An 8,137-nucleotide genomic window follows, 5' to 3' on the forward strand; every position below is an offset into this window, starting at 1 on the left:
AATTCGTCTGAATGCAGACTAAAATGTTAACTAAAATGTTAATTTATCAAAGGGTTAAGATATTTTGATTCTGAGAATTGCTTTTACCTAACATTCCGTTATAATTGTAAACCCTACATTGTATGCACGTGCCATTTTAGAATTCACGTGGTACAAGTAAACAGATCTAAGTTGTACGACCCTTGATTTTCCGTTAATTTTGTATGAGGAGAGAATATTTATTTTTCTCAAAATGCTTACTTCAACTTTTTACCTTATTCCTGAATGATATATTGGGTAAATTTGAATGAAAAAGCACACGATTTGCAGCCGTATTGCCGCTTTAATTAGTGCACTAATCTCTTGATGTCCAGAAGTGATCCATGTGTCCATCTCCTCAAATATTCAGAGTATACTTTCATTCCCTTGGCCAAGATGAGCTTGGTTTGCAAGTAGGTAGAGGGCTTTCAGTGACCTTGAGCAGGTTTTTGAGATCAAGTTCAAGGTTTACAATTGCAAGAGGCACAGGGCCTTAAATTGCTCTTCTGATAAATTGTACAAAATATCACTGCTAACTGAAGCCTCTAAGTAATCTGTATATTCAAATCAAGCCTTGAAAATCCAAAAAAAAAGGTCATTGTGACCCTCATTTTAATTAACATTTTCTGAGAACCCAGGTTGCACCAGCTGACAACAATTAATGATTCTAAGCCTCTTATTATCTTACATTCACAGAAATAGCTAATATTGTTAACATGCTTAATGCATCATCTTAGTTATATTTAGAATACGAGTTTCCTACTGTATCGGAGATATAGGGCGTGGCTAAAGTTTGATGATTTTTAAGCCTGTTATTACTGAAAATATCAAGATATTGCCTTGAAAATTCCTAATGTAAGTTACCGACCAACTTTTTTATTTTTAAATTGTATTGGACGTAGAGCAGCATAAAATCAGTCAATCAATCCAGACATTGTGTAGATTGTATTTTATTCAGATCATTTTCCCTAGGGATGTTAGGGCCACATTAGGGAATGAACCTTATGTGTGAGTTAAACACTCTCGGATTGGACGTAAAACAACATAAAATCAATCAATCTAGACATTGTTTAGATCGTAATTATAACTTACTTTAAAATCATTTTTCTTGGGGATAAGTTAGGGCCTCAATAAGAAATGAAAGTTATATTCATATGTAGACAGATTTTTTTTTCTCAAAGACCAATGAACCAGAAAAGCTAAGCACGAGCTGGTGATAACAGTTCCTGACAGTTATGCAGATGTGTCCCGTAGGAGTGTTGTAGGTCGAGGTAGTCAATCAACGTTTTAAACTGAAATATATTATGAGGAAAAAACGTTTGTGTACAAAAATGGACCATTTGACATTGAGGTATACCCGGAAGTCAGCAAAAATATCTGGTCTTGTCCCAGAGGTGAAAACGAGGTGAAATCTAAACATTACTAAAACAATCACATGCAGAGGGATTTATCAATAATTCTACATTTAAAGTTTTCCATAAATCAATAACCATTTCAGCAGATTAGTTCAATGTCATTCAGCCTCAAGGTACTAACTGCAACAAAAAATATATGGACAGATTAGTGATTTCTATCACAGACAATTCTTCAATTCGAATAAAGTGCTCTTTTACAAGTTCATTGTTATTATTACATATTGTCCCTGTTCGTGAATTACACACGTATTAAAATTTTTCGTTCAAAGCGACAAACAACTGCTATTATCCATTTCTCTTCCGTGTTACTATCTTCACTTCTATATACATTAAACAAGCAAATACAGAGAATTATGTCCCCCACTTTCGGTGTCTTTGTAGGTGAGATGTCATTATTTATGGCATATTGTGTTAAATATGAACGCGCTATCATATGTCATTCAAAAGTTTCACCAAAATAGATTTTTTTTAATTAAGTCAAACATGAAGGTCAAGGGTCAGAAATTATAGCATGCTCGGAAATATGCACATGTCAATAATGAAAGCCCTATCTCTTTTCAATCAGTTATTTAAAGAAAAAATTACATTTATGAAAAGTAGGTCGAACGGTAGGGTTCAAGGTCACGGGGTAAAATATCATTGTATATTTTAGAAAGATCTTGCCATAGGTTATATACATGTACATGTGAAAGGTTAAATCCCCAAATCTTCTCATCCAAAACTATGACTAGGGTTAATGTTTTTGAAAAGTAGATCAAACTTCCAGGTCAAGATCACAAGGCAAAAATCATAGTGTATTTTGAAAGGACATGTAATACATGCACACGTTTAAAATGGAAGCCCTATGGTCGTTATGGCCAATTTAAAGTAATGTTTTCAAATTTTTGAAAAGTGTTTAAAACATTAAGGCCAAGAGATCAAAAATCATAGTGTATTTAGAAAGGTCTTGCAGGCGCGTAGCATCGTTTTTGGAAGTGGGGGGGCCAACCTGAGAAAATTTTTTTTTTACTTACTTGAAAAAGTTGACAAGCAAAAAAAAAAAAAAAAAAAAAAAAAAAATGTTGCCCGAAGTCGAAAATCTATTTCGTGGGGGGGGGGGGGGGGGGGGGGGGGGGGGGGAGTGGCTAACTTTTTTCATGACCAACTATCTTTCAATTCAAACTTTTTGGGGTTAATTTTCTTATAACACTACCCTTTGCTGAAAGTTGGGGGGGGGGGCAACGTTCCTTTCAGTAAACATTTTCTATAGTAAAGGTAATGTCGGGAGAAAAAGTGGGGGGGGGGGGGCCTGGCCCCCCCTGATACTACGCCCCTGTCTTGTCACAGGTAATAAACTTGTGCAATATGATTAAACATTACCTGTGATAACTTGTCAAGACCTTTCTTAATATATTTGTGTAATATGATCCGCCGAAACATGGCTGAAAAATTGCCGATTCGGCGTTAAACAATATGCAATCGATCAATCAATCATGTGTAATATGAAAGACATCTGTTCTCATTCAAAAGATATGACTAGGATTAAAGTTTTTTGTGACAGACGGACAGACTGACAGTCCAATGAAATTTGATGTCCCCTCGCTTATGCGATACAAGGGGGACAAATTTGAAAGCCCTGGCTCAAATCATTGAAAACATGGACTAGTTTAAAGTTGTTTTTCCAAAAATCGGTAAACCTCCATGATCATAATTATATTACCCAAGAAAGAATATTTGGCAAAATTGGGTCAAACTCCCAAGAGGTTCCGAGCCTTAATTCGTTTTGTCAGTACGTATATATACTTAAGAAAACAAAGCTGATTCAAGGCTTTGTACTTCACTTAAATTGCCATTGCAAATAGATCTAATATGCAAACAATGTAAAAAAAAAAAAGCAAAACTGGAAACAAATGTGGTTGTGTCCCTAAAACTTATGTCTAGTAAGTCATTTCTGCTTTATCTAAAATTTTCTTTAGCGTCCTCCTCCCTCCTTCCAAGAAAAATAAAATTGTTTTATACGGGGCTGACATCAAATTTTGGCAAAACCTAAACTTGAATTAAAATTCAAAAACAGGACTTACTTTTGATACTTCTTCTAACATCTTTCCCGGTGTCTCTTTCACTAACTGTGCATTACTGGTAACTACGATTTTGTATTTACCGGTTTTATCTTTCTTTACCACTTTATATTTTGATCCTCCGCCCCACCAGCGAGCTTCTACATGTACAGGTGACGAGCACCATTCCAAAGAAACCAGCAGCAAAACAACGACAAGCATAACTGTAGACTGAATTAATTGTGATTTATTTACAGATTGTAACACTTTTTTATTTATGTGAAAATACACTATCATGTTAATATACACGTACTATAGAACACATTTTTAAAATATTTCAGTTACGGACAGACATAAAGATAAAGAGGAAGTGAACATCGGATTTGAATAAAAATGAATCCCACCATATGGCATGCCCCAGCAAAGAGTGTACAGAAATTTTAATCATCTGCAATGAGTAGTTGCTGAGAAAACTGCGACGAAAATTCCTTATGTATGGTAGAGACCGACGCTCGGATAAAGAGAAAGTTGACATCGAATTTGAACAAAAATTAATCCCACCACATGGCAATGCCTTAGCAAAGAATGAACTAAAATTTCAATCATCTACAACGAATAGCTGCTGAGAACACTGCGCCCAAATATTTGTTACAGACAGACAGACGGACAGACACACAAGGGTAAAACAGTATACCCCCCCCCCTCTCCTTCGAAGCGGGGTATAAAACTAGAAATATGTCCATAGGACATGAATGCCCCGCAGAGGATATATTAGTAAAGCAACATGAAAATTTGTATGTGTATAAAATTTGATCAGAATATCTTGAATAGTGATGCAGCTGAATTGCTTACATTAGTATGTATCAGCATATGAAGTTTGACACTAATTTCGTTAAAGTGAGGTCCCTAGATGCATTATCCATGCAAGTTTGGTTCAGGCAGGGCTTATAGTTACTTGGGAATGAAAATATAGGTCAGATCCAGCATCCGAAGCAAGTCTGGTAGTGTCCATCCCTAAATGCATCATCCACGCAAGTTTGGTTCATGTAGGGCTTATAGCTACTAGGGAATAAAAATGTAGGTCAGATCCAGCATCCGAAGCAAGTCTGGTAGTGTCCATCCCTAGATGCATCATCCATGCAAGTTTGGTTCAGGTAGGGCTTATAGTTACTTGGGAATGAAGATATAGGTCAGATCCAGCATCCGAAGCAAGTCTGGTAGTGTCAATCCCTAGATGCATCATCCATGCAAGTTTGGTTCAAGTAGGGCTTACAGTTACTTGGGAATGAAAATATAGGTCAGATCCAGCATCCGAAGCAAGTCTGGTAGTGTCCATCCCTAGATGCATCATCCATGCAAGTTTGGTTCAGGCAGGGCTTATAGTTACTTGGGAATGAAAATATAGGTCAGATCTAGCATCCGAAGCAAGTCTGGTAGTGTCCATCCCTAGATGCATCATCCATGCAAGTTTGGTTCAGGCAGGGCTTATAGTTACTTGGGAATGAAAATATAGGTCAGATCCAGCATCCGAAGCAAGTCTGGTAGTGTGCATCCCTAGATGCATCATCCATGCAAGTTTGGTTCAGGCAGGGCTTATAGTTACTTGGGAATGAAAATATAGGTCAGATCTAGCATCCGAAGCAAGTCTGGTAGTGTCCATCTCTAGATGCATCATCCATGCAAGTTTGGTTCAGGTAGGGCTTATAGTTACTTGGGAATGAAGATATAGGTCAGATCCAGCATCCGAAGCAAGTCTGGTAGTGTCAATCCCTAGATGCATCATCCATGCAAGTTTGGTTCAAGTAGGGCTTACAGTTACTTGGGAATGAAAATATAGGTCAGATCCAGCATCCGAAGCAAGTCTGGTAGTGTCCATCCCTAGATGCATCATCCATGCAAGTTTGGTTCAGGCAGGGCTTATAGTTACTTGGGAATGAAAATATAGGTCAGATCTGGCATCCGAAGCAAGTCTGGTAGTGTCCATCCCTAGATGCATCATCCATGCAAGTTTGGTTCAGGCAGGGCTTATAGTTACTTGGGAATGAAAATATAGGTCAGATCTAGCATCCGAAGCAAGTCTGGTAGTGTCCATCCCTAGATGCATCATCCATGCAAGTTTGGTTCAGGCAGGGCTTATAGTTACTTGGGAATGAAAATATAGGTCAGATCCAGCATCCTAAGCAAGTCTGGTAGTGTCCATCTCTAGATGCATCATCCATGCAAGTTTGGTCCAATTAGGGCTTATAGTTCATTAAGAATGGACCTGCTCCAAAAACTTTAACCTGGTCACTCATCTAGAAAATGTAGGTCAGATCCAGCATCGGAAGCAAGTCTGGTACTGTCCATCCTTAGATGCATCATCCATTCAAGTTTGGTCCACGTAGGGCTTATAGTTCCTTAGGAATGGACCTGCTCCAAAAACTTTAACTTGGTCACTTGGTGCTAGGGATTTTGTATTTCACAATCGTGTTTCTTGTGAGAAAAAAACTAACTGGGTAATAAAATATTTAATTTGCATATAAGAAAATTTTAATTTTCGTTATGTTACCATTCGGGGTCATCAGTGTTTCACAAACACATCTTGTTTCATATATTGAGAAGAGATAGGGCTTTCATATATGACATGTGCATGCATTACCTGTGACAAGATAATTCCGAGCATGCTATGATTTCTTACCCCTTGACCTTGGCTTCACGATTGACCTTATTTAAAAAAAAAATCAACTTCAATGATAATTTCTCAATAAATGACTTATGAGAGGGTGTTCATATTAGACACAATATGTCATAAAAAATAAAATCTCACCCACAAAAACACCGAAAGCGAGGGACCACAGTTCATTGAATTAGCTTTTTATCTCTACATAAGAGATAAAGCAATCGTAATAACGACATAAATTTCGTTTAATATACATGTACTACATAGGGCGGTTTAATTTTCATTTTACGTATTAAGAATTAAAATGATAATAAACGCGTTAATGTCTCCCCCGCATCTCCAAACAACCGTTTCTATGGCAACTGCCATAAAGTTACTATCCTAAATATTTAAAATGTTTTTTATTTAAATTCCACGAGCTTTTGGATCAACCCTCGTATTTCATTATGACGGGACAACTTAATTAATCTGAAAAAGAACAACTCTGAATTTTGAAAATTTTATCTAGAGTATCCAGGCAAAGATGATGATGTACATAAAGAAAAATTTGTTTGTTGTTTAACATCCCTCTCGAGAATTTTTCACTCATATGGAGACGCCACCACTTGCCGGTAGAGAGCTGCAAGTTTTGTCCTATGCTCGGCACTTACAGCCATTGAGCAGTGAAATGGCTTTTTCGTGCCAGCACCTACTGCGACACGGGACCTTGGTTTATACGGTCTCATCCGAAGGAACGGTCTCCATGTCCCATCTTGGGATTCGAACCCGCGACGTAAGAATCAACTCTACATCGCGACTCTAGAGCCGACGCTCTAACCACTGCGCTACACGGGCGACTAAACAAGTCAAGACAAGACTGAACTAAAAACCAGAAGTCTCTGTCGAGACTGAAGCTCTACTGGTTTGAACTTATAGCAAAGGAAGAGAAAAGTACTTAAGCAGCTGGGATTTGAAACTAAATAGAAAAATGATGGTTGATAAAGTCTCTTTATGTTCTTAGTGTAGTCTACTTGTGTGCCAAGTTATACTGAAATCAGACCAAAACTGTAGGAGGAGTAGCATTTTGAAACAATTTTACAGACATTTCTATTTTTAGTAACAACGGCAACACCGTTCATCAAAATTAAAATTCGATACACAGAATTATGTATCTTAGTGTATTCTACTTATGTGCCAAGTTATATTGAAATCAGACCAAAACTGTTGGAGTAGTAGCATTTTGAAACAATTTTACAGATATTTCTATTTTTAGTAACCACGGCAACACCGTTCATCGAAATCAAAAACCGATAAATAGAATTATGTATCTTAGTGTAGTCTACTTGTGTGCCAAGTCATAATGAAATCAAACTAAAACTGTAGGAGGAGTAGCATTTTGAAAGAATTTCACAGAAATTTCTATTTTTAGTAACCACGGCAACACCGTTCATCAAAATCAAAAACCGATATACAGAATTATGTATCTTAGTGTAGTCTACTTGTGTGCCAAGTTATAATGAAATCAAACCAAAACTGTAGGAGGAGTAGCATTTCGAAAAAATTTCACAGAAATTTCTATTTTTAGTAACCACGGCAACACCGTTCATCAAAATCAAAAACCGATAAACAGAATTATGTATCTTAGTGTAGTCTACTTGTGTGCCAAGTTATACTGAAATCAGACCAAAACTGTAGGAGGAGTAGCATTTTGAAAGAATTTCACAGAAATTTCTATTTTTAGTAACCACGGCAACACCGTTCATCGAAATCAAAAACCGATACACAGAATTATGTATCTTAGTGTAGTCTACTTGTGTGCCAAGTTATATTGAAATTAGACCAAAACTGTAGGAGGAGTAGCATTTTGAAAAATTGTTTACAGACAGACGGACAGACGGGCAGACAGACGGACGGACGCCGGACGCATTACTATCGCATAAGCCCTTCTGGTTTCTGACCAGTAGAGCTAAAAATTAGATTAAACCAGTCATCTCGAATAATGAAATTCCATATAAAGACAGAAAGTACAG

General features: G+C 37.1%; 1 long non-coding RNA gene across 1 annotated transcript; it reads right to left on the reverse strand.

Annotated features, from left to right (window-relative positions):
• Positions 1-1,449: 1,449 nt before the first annotated feature.
• Positions 1,450-3,798, reverse strand: LOC134249301 (uncharacterized). The gene is made up of 2 exons (XR_009988250.1): positions 3,494-3,798; positions 1,450-1,553 (listed from the first exon to the last, which is right to left on the reverse strand). It is a non-coding gene; the product is annotated as an uncharacterized LOC134249301 (long non-coding RNA).
• Positions 3,799-8,137: the final 4,339 nt, after the last annotated feature.

Source organism: Saccostrea cucullata, unplaced genomic scaffold, assembly GCF_032062105.1.
Source record: "Saccostrea cucullata isolate Sc308-1 unplaced genomic scaffold, CSIRO_AGI_Scuc_v1 ctg3781, whole genome shotgun sequence".
Taxonomy (NCBI): Eukaryota; Metazoa; Mollusca; class Bivalvia; order Ostreida; family Ostreidae; genus Saccostrea; species Saccostrea cuccullata.